The sequence below is a fragment of the Capra hircus genome, chromosome 11 (assembly GCF_001704415.2).
Source record: "Capra hircus breed San Clemente chromosome 11, ASM170441v1, whole genome shotgun sequence".
NCBI lineage: Eukaryota > Metazoa > Chordata > Mammalia > Artiodactyla > Bovidae > Capra > Capra hircus.
The window spans coordinates 13,499,060-13,520,301 of NC_030818.1; the positions used below are offsets into that span (position 1 = coordinate 13,499,060).

Sequence of the window (21,242 nt, forward strand, 5' to 3'; positions counted from 1 at the left end):
TCTTCTCCTGCTCCCAATCCCTCCCAGCATCAGAGTCTTTTCCAATGAGTCAACTCTTCGCTTGAGGTGGCCAAAGTACTGGAGCTTCAGCTTTAGCATCATTCCTTCCAAAGAAATCCCAGGGTTGATCTCCTTCAGAATGGACTGGTTGGATCTCCTTGCAGTCCAAGGGACTCTCAAGAGTCTTCTCCAACACCACAGTTCAAAAGCATCAATTCTTCGGCACTCAGCCTTCTTCACAGTCCAACTCTCACATCCATACATGACCACAGGAAAAACCATAGCCTTGACTAGACGGACCTTAGTCGGCAAAGTAATGTCTCTGCTTTTGAATATGCTATCTAGGTTGGTCATAACTTTTCTTCCAAGGAGTAAGCGTCTTTTCATTTCATGGCTGCAGTCACCATCTGCAGTGATTTTGGAGCCCCCCAAAATAAAGTCTGACACTGTTTCCACTGTTTCCCCATCTATTTCCCATGAAGTGATGGGACCGGATGCCATGACCTTAGTTTTCTGAATGTTGAGCTTTAAGCCAACTTTTTCGCTTTCCTTTTTCACTTTCATCAAGAGGCTTTTTAGTTCCTCTTGACTTTCTGCCATAAGGGTGGTGTCATCTGTATATCTGAGGTTATTGATATTTCTCCTGGCAATCTTGATTCCAGCTTGTGCTTCTTCCAGTCCAGTGTTTCTCATGATGTACTCTGCATATAAGTTAAATAAGCAGGGTGACAATATACAGCCTTGATGTACTCCTTTTCCTATTTGGAACCAGTCTGTTGTTCCATGTCCAGTTCTAACTGTTGCTTCCTGACCTGCATACAAATTTCTCAAGAGGCAGGTTAGGTGGTCTGGTATTCCCATCTCTTTCAGAATTTTCCACAGTTTATTGTGATCCACACAGTCAAAGGCTTTGGCATAGTCAATCAAGCAGAAATAGATGTTTTTCTGGAACTCTCTTGCTTTTTCCATGATCCAGCGGATGTTGGCAATTTGACCTCTGGTTCCTCTGCCTTTTCTAAAACCAGCTTGAACATCAGGGAGTTCACGGTTCACGTATTGCTGAAGCCTGGCTTGGAGAATTTTGAGCATTACTTTACTAGCATATGAGATGAGTGCAACTGTGAGGTAGTTTGAGCATTCTTTTGCATTGCCTTTCTTTGGAATTGGAATGAAAACTGACCTTTTCCAGTCCTGTGGCCACTGCTGAGTTTTCCAAATTTGCTGGCATATTGAGTGCAGCACTTTCACAGCATCATCTTTCAGGATTTGAAACAGCTCAACTGGAATTCCATCACCTCCACTAGCTTTGTTTGTAGTGATGCTTTCTAAGGCCCACTTGACTTCACATTCCAAGATGTCTGGCTCTAGATTAGTGATCACATCATCATGATTATCTGGGTCGTGAAGATCTTTTTTGTACAGTTCTTCTGTGTATTCTTGCCACCTCTTCTTAATATCTTCTGCTTCTGTGAGGTCCATACCATTTCTGTCCTTTATCGAGCCCATCTTTGCATGAAATTTTCCCTTGGTATCTCTAATTTTCTTAAAGAGATCTCTAGTCTTTCCCATTCTGTTGTTTTCCTCGATTTCTTTGCATTGATCGCTGAGGAAGGCTTTCTTATCTCTTCTTGCTATTCTCTGGAACTCTGCATTCAGATGCTTATATCTTTCCTTTTCTCCTTTGCTTTTCGCCTCTCTTCTTTTCACAGGTATTTGTGAGGCCTCCCCAGACAGCCATTTTGCTTTTTTGCATTTCTTTTTCCATGGGAATGGTCTTCATCCCTGTCTCCTGTGTCACAAACCTCCGTCCATAGTTCATCAGGCACTCTATCTATCAGATCTAGGCCCTTGAATCTATTTCTCACTTGCACTGTATAATCATAAGGCATTTGATTTAGGTCATACCTGAATGGTCTAGAGGTTTTCCCTATTTTCTTCAATTTGAGTCTGAATTTGGTAATAACAAGCTCATGATCTGAGCCACAGTCAGCTCCTGGTCTTGTTTTTGCTGACTGTATAGAGCTTCTCCATCTTTTGCTGCAAATAATATAATCAATCTGATTTTGGTGTTGACCATCTGGTGGTGTCCCTGTGTAGAGTCCTCTCTTGTGCTGTTGGAAGAGGGTGTTTGCTACGACCAGTGCATTTTCTTGGCAAAACTCTATTAGTCTTTGCCCTGCTTCATTTCTCATTCCAAGGCCAAATTTGCCTGTTACTCGAGGTTTTTCTTGACTTCCTACTTTTGCATTCCAGTCCCCTATAATGAAAAGGACATCTTTTTTGGCTGTTAGTTCTAAAAGGTCTTGTAGATCTTCATAAAACCGTTCAACTTCAGTTTCTTCAGCATTACTGGTTGGGGCATAGACTTGGATAACTGTGATATTGAATGGTTTGCCTTGGAGACGAACAGAGATCATTCTGTCGTTTTTAAGATTGCATCCAAGTACTGCATTTCAGACTCTTTTGTTGACCATGATGGCTACTCCATTTCTTCTGAGGGATTCCTGCCCGCAGTAGTAGATATAATGGTCACCTGAGTTAAATTCACCCATTCCAGTCCATTTTAGTTCGCTGATTCCTAGAATGGCGACGTTCACTCTTGCCATCTCTTGTTTGACCACTTCCAATTTGCCTTGATTCATGGACCTGACATTCCAGGTTCCTATGCAATATTGCTCTTTACAGCATCGGATCTTGCTTCTATCACCAGTCACATCCACACCTGGGTATTGTGTTTGCTTTGGCTCCATCCCTTCATTCTTTCTGGAGTTATTTCTCCACTGATCTCCAGTAGCATATTGGGCACCTAATGACCTGGGAAGTTCCTCTTTCGGTATCCTATCATTTTGCCTTTTCATACTGTTCATGGGGTTCTCAAGGCAAGAATACTGAAGTGGCTTGCCATTCCCTTCTCCAGTGGACCACATTCTGTCAGACCTCTCCACCATGACCCGCCCGTATTGGGTTGTTCCGCAGGCATGGCTTGGTTTCACTGAGTTAGACAATGCTGTGATCCTACTGTGATTAGATTGACTAGTTTTCTGTGAGTATGGTTTCAGTGTGTCTGCCCTCTGATGCCCTCTTGCAACACCTACCATCTTACTTGGGTTTCTCTTACCTTGGGCGTGGGGTATCTCTTCACAGCTGCTCCAGCAAAGCACAGCCGCTGTTCCTTACCTTGGAGGAGGGGTATCTCCTTACCGCCGCCGTTCCTTACCTTCAACGTGGGATAGCTCCTCTAGGCCCTCCTGTGCCTGCTCAGCCAGAGCTCCTCGGGTTGCTCCTCCTGGCCGCTGGCCCTGGCCTCAGGGCGTGGGTGGCTCCTCCCAGCTGCCGCCCCTGGCTTCCGGCTAGGGGTGGCTCCTCAGGGGTCACCGCCCCTGACCTCGGACGCGGGGTGGCTCCTCCCGGCCACCACTGACCTCGGACGCGGGGTGTCTCCTCCCGGCCACGACTGACCTCGGACGCGGGGTGGCTCCTCCCGGCCGTTCCTGCGCCATCGCAGCCTGGCACTCTAGGCCGCTGTCCCTGACTTCGGACGTGGGGTAGCTCTCGGCCACCGCCTGCGCTTAGTGCACAGGCCCGCCGCCCCCGCCGCCTGCGCTTGTGGACTTTATCAGTATCTTATACTAGTTCTGCTTTTTAAAGTCAATTTTTTGCCCCCTCTGAGAGTGCATGTGCAAGATAGAAGTTAGGGCTCAGCTCTAGAACCATGTTGCTGAGTTCGCATCCTGCCTTGGCCATCCACTCGCTGTGCAACCTTGAGAGAGTTACCTAACCTCTCTGGGCTTCAGTTTCTTCGTCTACTAATGAGAGTAGCACTATTTGCACTCTTGCTGGATTTGTGTGAGGATTAAACAAGTAAAAAATGCATGTAAAGCTCTCAGAACAATGGCAAGAGCCAAAAAGAGTTCGCTGTTATTAGTTTGAGAAAGCTTACTAACACACCAGGAAGAAAAATTTTTGAGTGATGGCGATGATCAAGGGAATTTATGAAACCTGCTACTTCTGGACTAAACAAAAATTCTCTATTCCCTTTTTGGGCTCTATTTCAGAAAAGGGCCTACCGTACCTGTGATTCCAGGGCTCCGGAGAAGGCATTTTCAACTTCCCAGATATTATTGCTGGGCATCAATTGTGCACAGTTGCCTGAAGTGTCTCAATAAACATATTGTTTCCTGGATCTGGTTAGAAAGACCTCAGGTCCTGGTGGCTGAGCTGCTTGTAATTCTAGCAGGTTCTGATGGGAGAATGGAATAGGAAGAGAGCTTGTGACTCAGTGACTCTGAAGGTGAAGTGGGAATAGATGAGAAGCTCTGAGTGGGGAAGAAGAAGTAGAGACCAGGAGCTGGAGGGGCTGGATGAGCTGAGCAGAAAGACAAAATTTACTCTGTTATCTGAAATGCAATGCCTGCCAGGTGTCTTTGGGTTGTTATGTGGGCATTTTCTCCTTTCCTGTCTATGTCAGTAGCAGCTCACATAGAGTGACATTTCTTATATGTTAGTGTTCAAAGAATCACTAGGAATAGACTCCATGCTCCCATGGGCATCCCTGGCAGCTCAGCTGGTAAAGAATCTGCCTGCAATGCAGGAGACCTGAGTTCAATCCCTGGGTTAGGAAGATCTCCTGAAGAAGGGAAAGGCTATCCACTCCAATATTCTAGCCTGGAGAATTCCATGGACTGTATAGCCTATGGGGTCGCAAAGAGTTGGAGATGACTGAGCGGCTTTCACTTTTACTTTCCCAGTGCAGGGGGCACGAGTTTCATCTCTGGTTGGGGAATGAAGATCCATGCCGCATGGTGCAGCCTACACACAAGCACGCACACACACACACACACACACACACACACACACACACACACACACGATGGGGAGAAAACATTGCTCTGCAGATTAGCTGGGTACATTTATTAAGCAGATCCCCCAAAGAAAACCCAACCAACAAAACAAACCCCCAACATTCAGCAGTAGGGGACCAGAGATGGAGACGATGCCTTGCAGGAGGTGAGCTCACACCTCTGGGTTCTTGGGCCCAAATCCAGAGATGCTGACTCTGCAGCAACACTGTATTAGGGTACAGTAATTTTTATGGGGCTGTGGTACCCCAGAATCTTGAGGGAACCAAGGGGCCTTGATCTGGTTGGCAGTGAGCAGAGGCTTTTCTGGAAGCTGTACTTGGCCTGTCATCACATTTTTACAAATACCTAGTGTGAATGGTGATTTATGGGAGTTTTGGGGAATTGATGGAGATTATGGCAACCCACTCCAGTACTCTTGCCTGGAAAATCCCATGGACGGAGGAGCCTGGTAGGCTGCAGTTCATGGGGTCGCTAAGAGTTTGGCACTACTGAGCAACGTCATTTTCACTTTTCACTTTCATGCATTGGAGTAGGAAATGGCAACCCACTCCAGTATTCTTGCTTGGAGAAGCCCAGGGAAGGGGGAGCCTGGTGGGCTGCCATCTATGGGGTCGCACAGAGTCGGACACTACTGAAGCGACTTAGCAGTAGCATGGGGGTCAAAGTTCCAAGCTAGGTCTTGACATCTCTACTCTCTGAAGGCTCCGCAATGAGAAACACTGTCAGAAAGTAGCAGTGGGAGGTGTCTTAGCTATACACTATCATCTTACAGAGTAAGACCCAGAAAGGCCCAGAAAGCTTGAGTGCCTTCATCAAGGTCACACAGCTAGTTAGTCAATGGCAGACTGTAACCAAGTATTCTTGTTCTCCATCCAGCTGCCCATTCACCAAACACCTGTTCCCCCTAGGGTGGGAGACTGGAGAGGGGAGTGAGAGGAAGAAGCAGTGAGAATTGGAGAGAGGTGCGCCCATAATCCGAGAGGGTCTGGCAAGAACACACACAGTGCCCTTGTGGGAAATGGAGTCAGCATTACAATAGGATAATTTTGGCTTTGAATTCAAACAATCAATCATTTGCTATTAAAATCACGAATATAATTAATCTTCTAAAGCAAAAGGTCCTTAGACCAAAAAAAAAAAAATTACAAGACTGTATTTCTTTTTAATCCCAAGGGGATGCAATCTCCATCGGAGCTCATGTTTCAGATTTCCTTCCTAGGAACAGCATCTTCATATTGGCTCGGCTGTTCCGGGCAGCTCGTGGTGCAGGAGTGGCCGTGGGCAGAGGGCCTGGGAGGCGGGACTGCGGCAGCGCAGGCGAGCGGGCGGGGGCACTGCAGCACCGCGGCCCTCGGGCGGCCGGGCAGCGGCCCGCTAGAGGGGGCGCTGTGGGCACCGCCAAGCGTCCTTTTGTCAGCGCACTCGGCCGGGAGAGCTCTCATTTCCTCTCAGCCTCGTGCGGGAAATGGATTTGATTCTGACAGCAGAGCTGTAAGCGACGAGCGCGAACGAAAGCCTTTTGTCAAGGAGTGGCAGCCTCTGTTGTCTGTGATTACCACTGACGCGGAGAAGCTGCGCTGCTGGTGGAATTCCAGGCAGCTCTGGCCAGTGCGCGGCTGCAGGATGGGTAGAAAACACTGCTCTGCAGATTAGCTGGGTGCATTTATCAAGCAGCTCTCCCAAAGAAAGCCAGCCAACAAAACAAGCCCCCAACCACCCGCAGCCGAGGACCAGAGATGGAGAAGATGCCTTGCAGGAGGTAAGCCCGTCTTGGGAGTGGACGCCGCGGGCTGGGCTTGGTTTTGCTTATTTTAATCAAATTTGGGACCCTTACAGCATCCTTCCACCGAGCAGGAGCAGGTTGGTCTAGATCGGTGAGCGTCTGTCAGTGAGTGCGTCTCCGAGGCAGCCCTTCCCCTTGGCTGTGCTTTATGCCTAAAGGTTTCTGTTGCTGATGTAACATCGGAGGTTCTTTGGGAAGCGGGCTGCCCACCGCTGGCCTCTGCTTGGGGACCACCGGACCCACGCGCCCCGAGCGCAGTGCCTGCCAGGTGGGGCTTTCTTCTCAGTCCCGCCGGGCTGGCGGGCTGCAAGCCTCGCCTCATGGGGCCGCCCCTCCCTTCTCGCTGCTTTGGGCCGCCGCCCTCCGCGGAACCGCCCGGCGCGTTCGGCAGGGCTGGGCGCGCTCCCCCGGCCTCGCCATCGCCTTGGCGCCGCGGTAGCTGAGGGGTCGGCAGGTGCGGCGTCGGCAGCTGCCTGCATTGGGAGCAGGGGCGCTGGAACGTGCGCCGACCCCAGTGGGTTTGAATTTTTATGCGACCTCACCACTTTGGAGGGAAAAAAGGCCACTGTCCCCGAGGAGATCGGGCCAGCCAGACCATCTATCACAGTTTGTCTTCCTCCCCATCTCCTCCCCCGCCTCCTCTCCCTTCCTGCACCCAGTAGGGGGCCACGCTCCACCCGGAGGCGGGGGCTAGCGTCTGCTTGTTTTGAAATCGCGACCACTGCCAGCCTACCTGGTGTTGGGGAGGAAGGGAGGGGCAGATTGCTTTAGGATGCTGATCAGGCGCTCGGGTCTAGTCTATTGTCTTGCCTTTTCTCCCCCTTTCTTTTCTTCTCTAATCTCCACCCCCAGACCAAAAAAAAAAAAAAAAAAAAGAACAAAAAGAGGGTAGGATGGGGAGAGAGAGAGGGAGAGGACTGAGAGAGAGAGATAGGAAAAGAAGGAAGGAAAAAAAAAGCCCCAAGCCCACACCCTATCAAATTCTTCTGAAAATTGTCATTTATCTTTGACACATGATTATTACCCATCTGTTTCTTCACGCCCACTCTTCCCTCCTCTTGCAGTTTGTTGGCTAAGATTCAACGGACTCAAATGAGCCTTATAAATACTAGAAATCAAATCAGTTTCCTAAAGGGACGTTTTGTGCTTTCTGATTAACCTGGAATGAGGGATTTCCGGCGTCCTGGCAGGAACAAATGATGGGAAAGGTGGACACCCTCCTTTCACATCTAGGGTGTGGATCTAGAGGAGATACAGGAGACGTTGAACTTGTGCAATGAGGGACATCTTCATAAATGGCATTTGAAAATGATGTTTCATTTTAAGGGGAAAATAGTTGGTAACACTTGAAGTGAAAGCGCTTTAAATTATAAATGAATAGGACCAGAGAAAATAGCTGTGAAGTTTCAGACTTGCAAGTCACCCCTCCCATCGACATAGGAAGAATATATGTTGGAGATTTTAAAAAGGGGTTTAAGCCATTTAATATTTCTACTTTATAATGTTCTACCTTCATTCTGCTGGTGAATCAACATCTTGCCCAGACACCCCAATTTACTTTCACTCCCCATCTCCCCATCCTAAAAGGGTACAATAAAAGAAAGCTTTTCATTATTAGTATGATGTCAATACATTTTGGAGAACCACTACAGATATATCACCCTTTGATCCACAATCCATACTATTTCTGTAGCGAGCCCTATATTCTTTCTTGTCCACCCAGTTATCTCACCTGATTAGAAATGTGCTTGTCACATACAAAATATACAAAACTGCCTGAAATGACACATTGTATGTGTTTTCTAAGCTTGAGTTGAATTTACTTTAAATATCAACATGGTGCTGGAATTAGTAAAACTCAGCTTTTCTTAAAAGTTTGCAGATGATCTAATGTGTTTGTTGGCAGAGGGTTTAGGGTTAAGATTTTGAATACTTATGAAAAAGACTCTGATAAATATATTTATCACCTACCTTGTTCTACATGGAATTTAAGACAGTTTACAGAGATTCATAAAATATCGCAAGACAGACTTAGAAGTAGATGGGAAAGAAAAAGGAAACTAAAGGTAGAGATATAAAATTGTGTTAAGAATGAGGCTAATGTGAAAATATAAACATTTGAAAGTGAAAAGGGTAAAGTGTTAGTTGCTCAGTTTTTTCTGACTCATTGTGATCCCATGGACTGTCGCCCCCCAGCCTCCTCTGTCTGTGGAATTCTCCAGGCAAGAATACTAGAGTAGGTAGCTATTCCCTTCTCCAGGGGATCTTCCTGACCCCGGGATTGAACCTGGGTCTCCTGCATTGCAGGCAGATTCTTTACCATCTGAGCCACCAGGCAAACATGTGAGGCGCAAACAAATCCAACTCTGAACTTTCTAGCAACTCATACAAAAAGCGAAGTTGACAAGCCCATGGTTCATGGGCTTTGTTTATTCATGGACTCATTCACTCAACAAATATTCACTCAGGACCTACTATGCACAGGCTCTGTGAGGCACTGGGAAAAAAGAATGAAGCAGACAAACGTGGTCTCTGCCCTGACAATACTTACAGCCAAATGCAAGAGATGGACATTCATGAAGACATCTCTCAAGCGAATATCTGGTTACAAGATGTGAGAAGAGCTGTGCAGGAAAAGCATGAAATACAAAATGTCACATGTGCAAACATAAAGACACAGAATAAAAACTTCTGCAGAGATGCGTAACCATTCTTGATTCTAAGAGCAGAATTTTTTAGGTATGAAGAGCACATTTTTCAGGTATGAAGCAGTGTTTGAAATAATGTCCTTGTCAGATGGGTTTTACTTTGCCATTTTTAGAGTGTCCCTTAGTGTGGGGGATCCTGATATCACCCCCATAGATCTCTTGAACCCCTGGGGTTCTGAGAATATTGTATTTTGAGGGACTTGTGTATTCTCTAAAATGTAGTGGCTTTATTTCAGTGATGATCTTACGTAATGAATATTAAAACTGTGTTCTAGATAATCTTCATGGCAACCCCCAAAACAATGCTGGGGCCTTTGTTTGCCTCTGTGTCTTCCCAGGTGGGCCAGGGGCAGGCCTGGTGGCTGGGCCACAGCACAGATGAGAGGGAGGGGAGTTTAAACTAAGATGGGTGTGTATGCATGTGTGTGTGTGAGTCCACACAGGGCACAGGTTTGCTAGATTGAAAAGAGCTCCTGGTGACCACTTCTATACTGGCCAGGAATGAAGCTCTCCTGCCAGTTCCACCTTGGCATGGACCAAGTTGCAGCAATTTATTAGCAGCAGGTGTTGCAGTAAAAATGCAAGGAAAAAGTTGCTGTTGTTGGTTTTAGAATAATTGGATTAGATCTTGATTTAATGCAGATTTAGGAATTTCACAATAAGTACCTTATGTCCAAAGCAATGAGACCAGCAATTTGGTGTAATGGTCAAGAGGAGCCAGACAGCCTGACTTCAGATCCATTTTTCCACTTCTTAGCTGTGATACTTTGGACAAGTTACTCAACCTCTCTGTGCCTATGATAATACGTGGATAAATATGCAGCATTGATTTCCTCACAGTAAGATTGTGGGGACTGGAGGTATTACATGTGAAAAACAGTGTTCAATGAATGTTAGCATTCATACTATTTTTATTAATGAAGTGGCACTTCATTTATGTAAGTGTGCCAGGATGGTTTGGTGTCAGAATTTTTTAAATTTAATTTTTATCTTATATTAGAATATAGTTGATTTACAATGTCGTGTTAGTTTCAGGTAGACAGCAGAGTGATTCAGTTATACATAAACATATAAATCCATCCTTTAAAAAATATTTATTACTTATTATAAAGGGCTGCTCTGGGCCTTCATTGCTGCACCTGGGCTTTCTGTAGGTGCGGTGAGCGGGGTGTGCTGGGGTGCGCGGGCTTCTCATTGCAGTGGCTTCTCTTATTGCAGCTCAGGGTCTCCAGAGTGTGGGTTCAGTGGCTGTGGGCTCAGTTGCCCCAAGACATGTACCGGCAACCCATGTCCTCTGCATTGGCAGGTGGCCCCTGAAGTCCTATCCATTCTTTTTTGATACCAGAATTTTAAATTATGATACCTGATTATCTTCAAGTAGGAAACACATTTTTGAGGTTATTAATATTGTTTTGCATCGTTTATGTCTTGTCTGCATTAGTACATTGAAGTAAATATTTAGGTAGTGGTAACCACACAGCTGAGCGACTTCACTTTCACTTTTCACCTTCACGCATTGGAGAAGGAAATGGCACCCCACTCCAGTGTTCTTGCCTGGAGAATCCCAGGGACGGGGGAGCCTGGTGGGCTGCCGTCTATGGGGTCACACAGAGTCGGACACGACTGAAGCGACTTAGCAGCAGCAGCAGCAGCCTGTAGTAGGACTTCCCTGGTGTTCCAATGGTTAAGATTAATGGCAAAGAACCCGCCTGCAAATGCTGGAGACATGAGAGACGTGGGTTTGATCCCTGGGTTGGGAAGATCCCCTGGAGGAGGGCACGGAAACCTACTCTAGTAGTCTTGCCTGGAGAATTCCATGGAGAGGGGAGCCTGGTGGGCTACAGTCCATAGGGTCACAAAGAGCCAGACACGACTGAAGCAATTGAGCGCGAACATGTAGTAACTAGACCTGAAGCTGCATCTTTCTATTGTTAAACCCAAATGGTATTTTAGTTTCATTAAAACAATATTATCTGTTGCAGTAAATAAATTTTATTAATTTGACATTTTAAAGTTGGATAGTTGTATTTATTTCCACGTTCATTTTTGCATTCTATTTATATAAAAGTTATAAAGTTTAAGTATTTAGAACTGGTCTTTTTGAATGTACATGTTTAAGTTATATTTTAATAAAGTGATTTAGGTCAACCTTTGGTTCATAAGATTTTTTTTCAAAAAGGATTTCTATAAAATTCAAGCATTTTGAGTTGGGTTTGAGGACAGACCCAAAATTCTTGGAATAGAATTTTGAGTTTCTAGAGAGATTGTGGCCCCAAATTTGACTCCATATACCTTGACTGACATAGTTTTAGCTTGAAAGAATTTTAAGGCAGTAATACCAAAGCTTGCCTCTGTCTTTAACAACAGCATCAAAATCTTCTGAACTCAAAGAGCATCTATGGAATGGTAAGCTTCCAACAAAAATTCTTCTTGGTCTATCTTCTAGGATAAACTACAAATGAAAGGTTTGTCAATATTATTGAGTGAGGTGAAAAGAAAGTCTATTCTCTGTGGAGTACAATGTTTGTTTGGATTAAAACAAGTTTACTGGTTATATTCAAATCTATTTTAAAATTTTCTTCATACCTATGATCTGTCAAAGATTATAAGAAATATGTTAGTCTCCCACTATAATCATATTTTTGATAGCTTTCCTGTTGATACGCACATATCAAAGACATGCATTTATACAGACACACACACAGAGTTATATTTGATGGTGTGTTACTTAGAATCCTGATTGCCTAGGACTCCTGGGATGGAGCACTTTCAGTGCAAACCCTGGGATAGTGCCAGGCAAAGGAAGACAGATCTATTTTAGTTTTAGAGAACAGGGAGAGAACAGACCATAGGCCCAGATTCTTTACGCACTCTCCAGAAGAGATGGTGCAGATGGTGCCAACGAGCAGTATCCATCCCATGGTTCAATAAGGCACCCTCCTGGGAAGAGGCAGGCATGTTCTCCCAGTTACCTCCTAGAATAATCCCCAGGCTCAGTGCGCCAGGTCTGGAGGGGTTATGGTGTTGTTAGGGAGAGAGTGGGGTATAAATCAGAAGGCTCTAGGAATGCTATCAGCACCTTCTACCTTGAGTGACAGGGCATCCAGTCTTGACATGTGCCAAGGGAGCCCCCAGTAAAGCTTCAAACCAGGTTGGTTTGCATCAACTGCACACTTGCAGCTAAAAAGTAAGATACACGAATACATAGATAAATGCCACTTGGTCCAGCAGTAAATATCCCTAACTTAGTTGATTGCCCCAGGGCCTCAACTCTCAAACAACCCAGGCGGGACCTGGAAGCCAGAGAATTTAGGATGTGGTTGCTGGAAAAAAAATTTCAGTGCTGATCCCCTGGGGAAGGAAATGGCAACCCACTCTAGTATTCTTGCCTGGGGAATCCCATGGACAGAGGAACCTGGAAAGTTACAGTCCATGGGGCTGCAGAGAGTCAGACCTGACTGAATGACTAAGCACTGTCATATTTGGAATAGTTTTCCCTGGACCCAGCCTGGAAGTGTCTGGAAAAAAAGTATCAAGCCAAGTAGCACATTCCTTGGGTTTCTGTGAATAGAAGCACTAAAGGGCCATTTGACCCCCTCCGCTGCATCCTCCCACACAGAGAGCTGGTCGGACCAGGCATGGACCTGTGAGGACCTGGAACCTCAGGGCTGGTAGCCATATTAGGCCAAAGAGGGGAGGGTGTCAGGGTGAGGAGAGATCACAGGTCATCCCCAACACCCCTCACCAGTTTATAGAAGGAGCCACTTGTCTTGAGGAGATTGCAATTCTGTAACTTCCATGAGGCCCAGCTAGACTTTGGTCCCTAAGTTGATGTGGCTGCCCTCCATCCTGCTGGTCTAATTTGCCTGGGCTTCTGTTTCAGTCAGCCATACTGTCGGCTAGAAATCCAGCTTTCTGCAGAGCTTCCCACTTCTCTTCCCCACGTAGAGCCTGACCTCCCTCCCTCCATCTTTCCAAAGCAAAAATCCAACCTTGTCACTCCTTTAGGATGAACCCCAAACTCCTTACCTACCTGGACTGCTTTACTTCTCCTTCTTTGGAGATGCAGGCTGGACCACCTTTCTGGACATTCCCCTTCTCCACCCATCCCCCAGAGGCTCTTCCTTCGTTATGTGCCCTCCTCCTACTTTTTATCTGGCAAGTTGGCTCTTTTAAAAAGCCAACCAAATAGACAACTTAATTAAAAGAAAATAATTAACAATACTAGAAAGGATATATGGAAGGAAAAAGAGATTTGAAATCATAAAAACACTATGCATTATTGTATCCTAACATATGTGAAAATCTTGATGAAATGGACAGTTTTCAAACAGAATACGAACTACTAATATTTACTCCAGAAATCAAATGCCATGTTCCTGGTTTGGAAGAATCAGTGTTACAAAGATGTCAGTTCCTCACAGATTCTGTTGCGTGGATGGCAGTCTTCCTGGTAACCAAAAGTGATGCAAATTTGTTCCTATTTTTATTTTTCTTTGGAATCTTGAAAGGTGTAGTTAACTGCATATGCTCAATTGTGAATCATTTTATTGAAGGGAAAGCCAATCCTTGTGCATTTAAATGTCATTTATAAATTGCTTTTCTCAAAGAACAGATGAAGTTATTAAACTTTGAAATGCATGGGGACTTTATGAAGACAAAATTTTATTTAACAGACATGATTTTCTTCTATATTATTTTATCGAGTATAATACCATTATGTTTGCTTTCTTTACCTGCATGGCACCCATATAAAAATCTGTTGGCTTTTACTTTTAAACATCTATGGGGAAAGACATCAGAAAAATAGGGGCAGCTTCAGTTCTTTCCCTCTTTACTTGTGCCAGGTGGCAGAGCATCTATCCTGGTTATCTCAGCATTCCTTTATTTAGAATTTATTCTCCTTGTACTTCGCTTCTCTTAAATCTTTCCGACACCCTCATTTGTGCCCTAAATTAGCTACATCTGTTACCATAGTTATGCAGCATCCAGCTTAACCCATTCCATGCTTGTTCTGACTGCATATTATATTGTGTGAAACTTCCTTTCTTGTATTCCATAAAACATACCATTATTTTCCCTTTGTCACCTGTCCCTCAATTTTTATTGTTTCTAAGGCAATGCATATGTACAGTTAAAAAATCAAATAGAACTGAAGGGCTTCTAACAGAGAGCAACAATCCCTGCCCTTCCCTAAATCCTTTATCCACGGGCAAACCAATTTTAGCTGTGCTTTCTGTTCTGTTATAGTTACTTCTGTATCTCAAAATAATATGCATATACTGCTGTTTCTGAATTTATCAGCTTTGATCATCATGTAGTGGATTTCTGCTGTGAAAGTCAAGGATGTAGTTTAGGCCGCACCTACATCTCCTCTCTAGCTTTCTTCTCATCATACCTGTCACACCAGACAATGCGTTTATTAAAACCAGGTTTTCATTCCATGGACTGTTGGTTGGGTCACTTGACTCTCTACTCTGTGAGATAAGGGTATCACAACTCTCTCTCTTTGCCCACTTCTTCCTTCCCTCTAGTCATGCATTTACTTGCATTATCAAAATCAAGAAATTATTCATTCCAGTCCCATCATTTCATGGCAAATAGATGGGGAAACAATGGAAACAGTGACAGACTTTATTTTCTTGGGCTCCAAAATCACTGCAAATGGTGACTGTAGCCATGAAATTAAAGATGCTTGCTCCTTGGAAGAAAAACTATGAACAATTTAGTGAAAGTGAAAGTTTAAGTCACTCAGTCATGTCCACCTCTTTTGTGACCCCATGGACTATACAGTCCATGGAATTCTTCAGGCCAGAATATTGGAGTGGGTAGCCTTTCCCTTCTCCAGGGGAACTTCCCAACCCAGGGATCGAACCCAGGTCTCCCGCATGCATGTGGATTCTTTACCAACTAAGCCACAAGGGAAGCCCCAAAATACTGGAGTGGTTAGCCTATCCTTTCTCCAGCGGATCTTCTTGACCCAGGAATCAAACAGGGTCTCCTGCATTGCAGGCGGATTTTTTACCAACTGAGCTATCAGGGAAGCCCTGACCAACCTAGACAGCATATTAAAAAGCAGAGACATTACTTTGCCAGCAAAGGTCTGTCTAGTCAAAGCTATGATTTTTCTAGTAGTCATGTATGGATGTGAGAGTTTGACCATAAAGAAAGCTGAGTGCCGAAGAAGTGGTGCTTTTGAACTATGGTGTTGGAGAAGACTCTTGAGAGTCCCTTGGACTGCCAGGAGATCAAACCAGTCAATCCTAAAGGAAATCAGTCCTGAATATTCATTGGAAGGACTGATGCTGAAGCTGAAGTGCCAATACTTTGGCCACATGATGTGAAGAACTAACTCATTTGAAAAGACCCTGATGCTGGGAAAGATTGAAGGTGGGAGGAGAAGGGAATGACAGAGGATGAGATGATTGGATGGCATCACCGACTCCATGGACATGAGTTTGAGCAAGCTCTGGAAGACGGTGGTGGACGGGGAGGTCTGGTGTGCTGCAGTCCATGGGGCTGCAAAGATTGAGCCACTGAACTGACTGACTGTTCCATCATCATAGCTGGTCTTTATGATTTGTCTATAAGGTAATTCTAAAAGATGAAAACTGTTAAAGTATTCGTTATCTAACTGGGTTGATATTGCTCACTGCATGATAAGTAACATGCTAGGATTTCATCTCTTTCTCACGGGCTCCAATATCTCAACCCTTGGACCACTAGGTGGAAAATGCTTCCAGGGGGAAGTTCAAATGGATTCTGTTACCCTGAGAGCACCAGTACCATCAGAGCTGCTCTAGTTCCCCTCCTGCAGTGCAGACCGTTTCCTAAGAAGACTAACTCAGAGGTCAAGTTGATAAACTCAGAAACAGAAGTATGTGTATACTGTTTTGACATACAGAGGTAACTATAGCTGGGTGCCTGGCTGTGAACCACTGTGTGTTGGGGGTGGGAGAGAGGATGGGCAGGGTCTGCTCCTCCATATAGAGACTGCATTTCTGCCCTTGTGTTTAGTCTCTTTTTTAACTCCCCCCCTCCATAACACCTGCCATCTCAGAATCCAGAACACTGTTAGGGCTCTGCCAGACAGATCAACTGCCTCCTTGGCTCCAATATCCTGTCCCTGAAATCTAGGCTTCTTCCGCTTTCAACCATTAGTCACCAGTTCTCCATCTGCTTTTTGTCCTCCAGAAACCTGTTGAAATCTCTTCTCTGTTAATGATACGCTTTTACTTTGTCATTGTGGGCTTTATGTATTTTTATTCCCTTATGATCAATTTAAGGAGTCCAAGAAGAGAGAGAAACATGGTGGGATTAGGCTTGCCATCTTGAATTAGAAGCCAAGGACATTAATTTTCAGTCAAGTCATGCATAGTAAACTAGTGGCATGGCCATGATTTAAATTCAAACCCTGGTGAGATTTGCTTTTCCTTGTTATAAAATTGTTTTCAAATCTGCATAGTACTTATCAACTCAATTCCAATATTTTCTGCTATCTAGAACAGTCCAGAAACATTGATGCATTCTTCTATTCAAAGATGATTAGGATTTAGTTTGTACACAATTCTTATAAGTGCAGTTGTTTCTCTTTAGCCACTCCAGAAAAGTGGAAATGGCAAATTAGAAAGAAGAGCTTGGTTAATAGTCTAAAAGAGATTGGGATAAAAATGAAGAGAAGATGAAAAGTTCTTCTAGGAACCTGTATCACAGTTGTTGCCCAAGTGCTACGGAAGACCATTTGTCAGAGTTGACAGTGCATTTGATATAGACCCAGAAAGTAAAGAAGTCACAGAGAAAGTAAGTGAACTTCTTTCAGTGAAAGTAATGGGTTGTAGTCTCACAGGGGAGGGGCTGCTGGCCTTTTTTATTAACCTGGTTGAGAAGGAAGGACTTGGGGGTGCCAACAGTTCTTTGTTTGGAAAGTAAATCTAGAGTTATAAGGCATAAGAAATTCCAGTTGTTTCTATGTGTTCATTTAATTTGGAAATTGTTGCTTCATTTTTCAGCCTTAGCAATGAACATCAAGACTGAAAACAGTTTTGGGAATCTTCCTTCATCTATCTTAACTCTGTTAAAGTTACAGGCTGTAAAACTGTCACCAGCTTTGAAGCCACTATTTGTTTTATTTAATTCTGGAGTGAAGCTATATTAAGTTAAGGCTGTGACTTAAAGAATTAAAATCTCATTTTCAAAGCCTATCATGTTTATGGGGGAAGTAATACAATGGCTAGGGTTTGTCTCAGCAGAGTCTTTCTTTTCCTGGTGGATGGTGGGGTTGGAGGTGAACTAAAGTAGCCAACCCATGAGTTGACAGCTGTTGAGGTTGAGTGTAACTGATCACCAAAACTGGCACTTTTTAGAGCTAAAGGAGGTGTTATTAGTAATTACAAGGGAACAAGAGGCATATCCAGGTCTCTCCTGGGCAAACCACAACCTACTCTGAAGCTAGGTGATAGGTACTTAGGGTTCATTATGGTGTGCTCTCTAGCTTTGTATATTTTTAACATTTTCCATCATTAAAGAACGTCTACTATTTTGTACTGTTTGCTCTTTTATTAAAATTGGAAACTTTCATCTTAATCACGATGTTAAACATTAGTCAACTTCAAACGCAAAATGGAAATAGCTAGAGAACACTGTTAGATGACAGATCTATTAGCTGGCTTACAATAGTGGGACAAAAATCCATAAATTCTGCCACTGGGACATGCAGAAGGCAATCCTTAATTAAGCTGACAATGTTATAAAGCAGATCTATAGCTTTAGTTATGCAAGGGAGCCTTGTTTTTATTGCTGTGAATTGGGCTCATCAAGATTTTATGGATGGGTGACTGCAGCCACAAGAAAGGTCAAGTCCATTGGGAAATGAGGAGCTGGGCCAGGAAAGCGGGGCTTTGATTCGCAGGGCAAGTCCACAATCCGATCTGTACCTAGCTTTGTGTATGATCTCATTTATATGACATTCTGGAAAAGGCAAAACCAAAAACAGCTGCATGGCTGTCCGGGGTTATAGATGAGAGGAGAAGATTCACTTCAAAGGGCATGAGGGAATGTTTTTATATTTTGACTGTGGTGGTAGCTACATGACTGTATGCATTTATCAAAATTCATAGAAGTATACGTCTAAGGAAGTGAATTTTACTATACATATATATAACATACATAACATCTTAGTAAGCTTGCCTTTTTTAAAAAAAGCACAAGTAAGTAAAGTAAAATGTGACCATCTGTATATTACTGGGAGACACAATAGGAAATAATAACAGCAACACAAACCGCAACAGAGCAAGCCATTTTTAAAGAACTGGTTTCCAATTCTACAGTACAGCCTTCCAGCCTTGAAAGAACCTGAATATGATCCAGTGCTTTGCCTGGTTATTTCTAGATTCCTTTCAAGGTGCCACCTAGGAGCCAGGCAAGCATCCATTTCAGCCCCTCTTTGAAAAGGGCACAAAAGACCTCCTGATCCATAGCCACCTGGGCCCTCTGATTGGCAGAATCAAAATAACTGACATCCTGGAAGGCAGAGCCCACCCTGCTCCCTTGCCCACGTGCCTGCCCTATACCACCTCCCACGTGCAGCAGTAGACACAGGACTAAACTGCGTGATGGTGTACCATGGGGGTTACAGAGCAGGAACAGAGACCTTCTCAAAATCGGTACTGTCATGTTCGTAGGCCATTCTTTTGATTGCTGAGTAATATTTGTTTGGATGGCTGTACCACAATTTGTTTAACCATTCACCCATTAAAGGACATTTGGATATTTCCAGTTTTTGATGTTTGTGAATAAAGCCACTGTATATATTGGCCTATTGGTCTTCGTAGAAACATGAAATTTCAACTCTCTTGGTTAAATACCTAAGAGTGGGATTGCAGTATGGTAAGTGTATGCTTAACTTTATAAAAAAAAATTGCCAAGTGGTTTACAAAATGACAGTACCGTTTTGTATCCCCACCAGCAACGTTTGAGAGTTCTAGTTGCTCTGCACCTGGTATTGTCAGTTTTTTAAAAAAATGTTATCTATCATGATAGGTGTGGGGTAGTATCTCATTGTGTATTTAATTTGCATTTCCCTGATGAAAAGTGCTGCTAAACACCTTTTCATTTGCTTAGATGCCACAGTAGCTCTGTTTTGTTTCTTCTTGTCTTTTAAATGTCAGCAGTGCTCTGCCATTCAAACGTAAGCAGGGAAAGGTGTTTCCTTAGTCTCAAAGGGGAAGCAGAAACATAACAGGGGAAGTGAATGGGGCATCGGGGGAGAGTTGCTAAGAGAAAGGTGATGCCAGGGAGTGACGTCAGCTGGGGTGCCTGATCCTTCCTTCCACCACAGGCTGCTTCTGGAACTCTTCTCTGGAGGATGATGTGGTCTGTACCATGAGGGGCTGCTCCCTAGAGTGGGAGAGAGGAAGGGAGGAAGACAGTTATAATAAGCCATCATATTGATTCCATTAAAAAAATGTGCTTACTTCAAGTTCTTGTCTTTATACTTTTAGTCACTAAATAAATACCTCTTTAAAATAGAGACTTTTAGCCCAGATGGCAGCCCTACTGTTAACTGGGGGAAGGGGGGAGAGTTAAATAAAAGGTATTCAAGGAAATGGATATTTAAATTTTATTGACATAAGGACTTGAAAAGATACTGACACACTCATGTTTATAGCAACATTAGTCACATTAACTAATACATGGAAGCAACCCATGTGTCTATCTGTGGATGAAGGGACAACGAAAATGTGCTATATACATACAGTGGAATAATGTTCCGTCTTAGAGAGAAAGAAATTCTGACCTATGCTACAACATGGATGAACCTTGAGGACGTGTCAGTTGCAGAAAGACAGATACTCTATGATCCCATTTATATGAAGTGCTGAGAGCAGTCAGACAGACACAGAATGTAGAACAGTGGTGACCGGGGGCTGGGGTAGCGGAAATGGATGGTTATTGTTTAGTGGCTGCAGAGTTCCAGTTTTACAAGATGAGATTTATGGAGTATATGGTGGTGATGGCTGCACAACATTATAAATGTATTTAATGTAACTGAAATTTACTCTTAAGATCTGTCAGTTAAGATAGTAAATTTTATGTTATGGGCATCTTACAGTGATACACTTTATTTTAAAACTATGATTGAGGTAAACTAGCAACAATGAGTAATTTATCACAGTTGTAGGTAGGTTTGTGTGGTTTAACTATGAATATCAGTCAGTCGAGAAGGGTTTACTGAACACCCTCACTGCACAGCTACTGTTCCAGGTGTTGGGAATGCTGGGGCAAACTAGAAGATCATCCTCTAGGAAGGTGAGAAAGATACTAAACCTGCTAACAAATCAAATGAATGGTGCCAGGCACTGATATTGTTATGCACAAGATAAATTCAGGTAACCAGAGAGAGAGAGTGACCAGAGGAGGCTGCTTTAGCCAGAGTGGCCAGGGAAGGCCTCTCTGGGGAGGAGGTATTGAGCTGACTCATGGGGTTAGTGGGACTGGGTTGGAGAATGAGGAAATGCTGGCTGACTGCAAGCACTTCATTGTGCTATTTGAGATGACACCATTGGCTGAGAGTGGGGGTGAGGTGGGTGTGGGGGAGAATTAAGGAGAGATGAAAAGGTGGGAAATGATTCCCTTGAAGAGTCTATACAGGGGAAGGGCTGGTTGCCTGGCAAAGTTAAGAGATCATTTCAAAGATGTGGAGGGAATTTTGAAATGAGTCATGTCGGCGTGGTTGTGTGCAAGAGTCAACTGCCCAGATGCACACTGGAAGCAAGGTCGTGTAGGGTTTGACCAAAGGGGAGGCTCTGTGACGAGAGAATAGTGGAGGACAGAGGGACAGAGGCATTTTGCAAAGGTGTGGTCACCCAGCTGGACTAGTTCATTTAAGCA

The 21,242-nt window shown here is 44.1% G+C and overlaps 1 protein-coding gene across 1 annotated transcript in view; it reads left to right on the forward strand.

The window, feature by feature from the left end:
• The window catches only part of ADD2 (adducin 2), a 122,704-nt gene continuing 107,673 nt past the window's right edge, over window positions 6,212-21,242 (forward strand). Inside the window, exon 1 of the mRNA XM_018055081.1 lies at window positions 6,212-6,621. The gene's annotated coding sequence lies outside the window, so the exon portion shown is untranslated. The remainder of the gene's footprint in view (window positions 6,622-21,242) is intronic.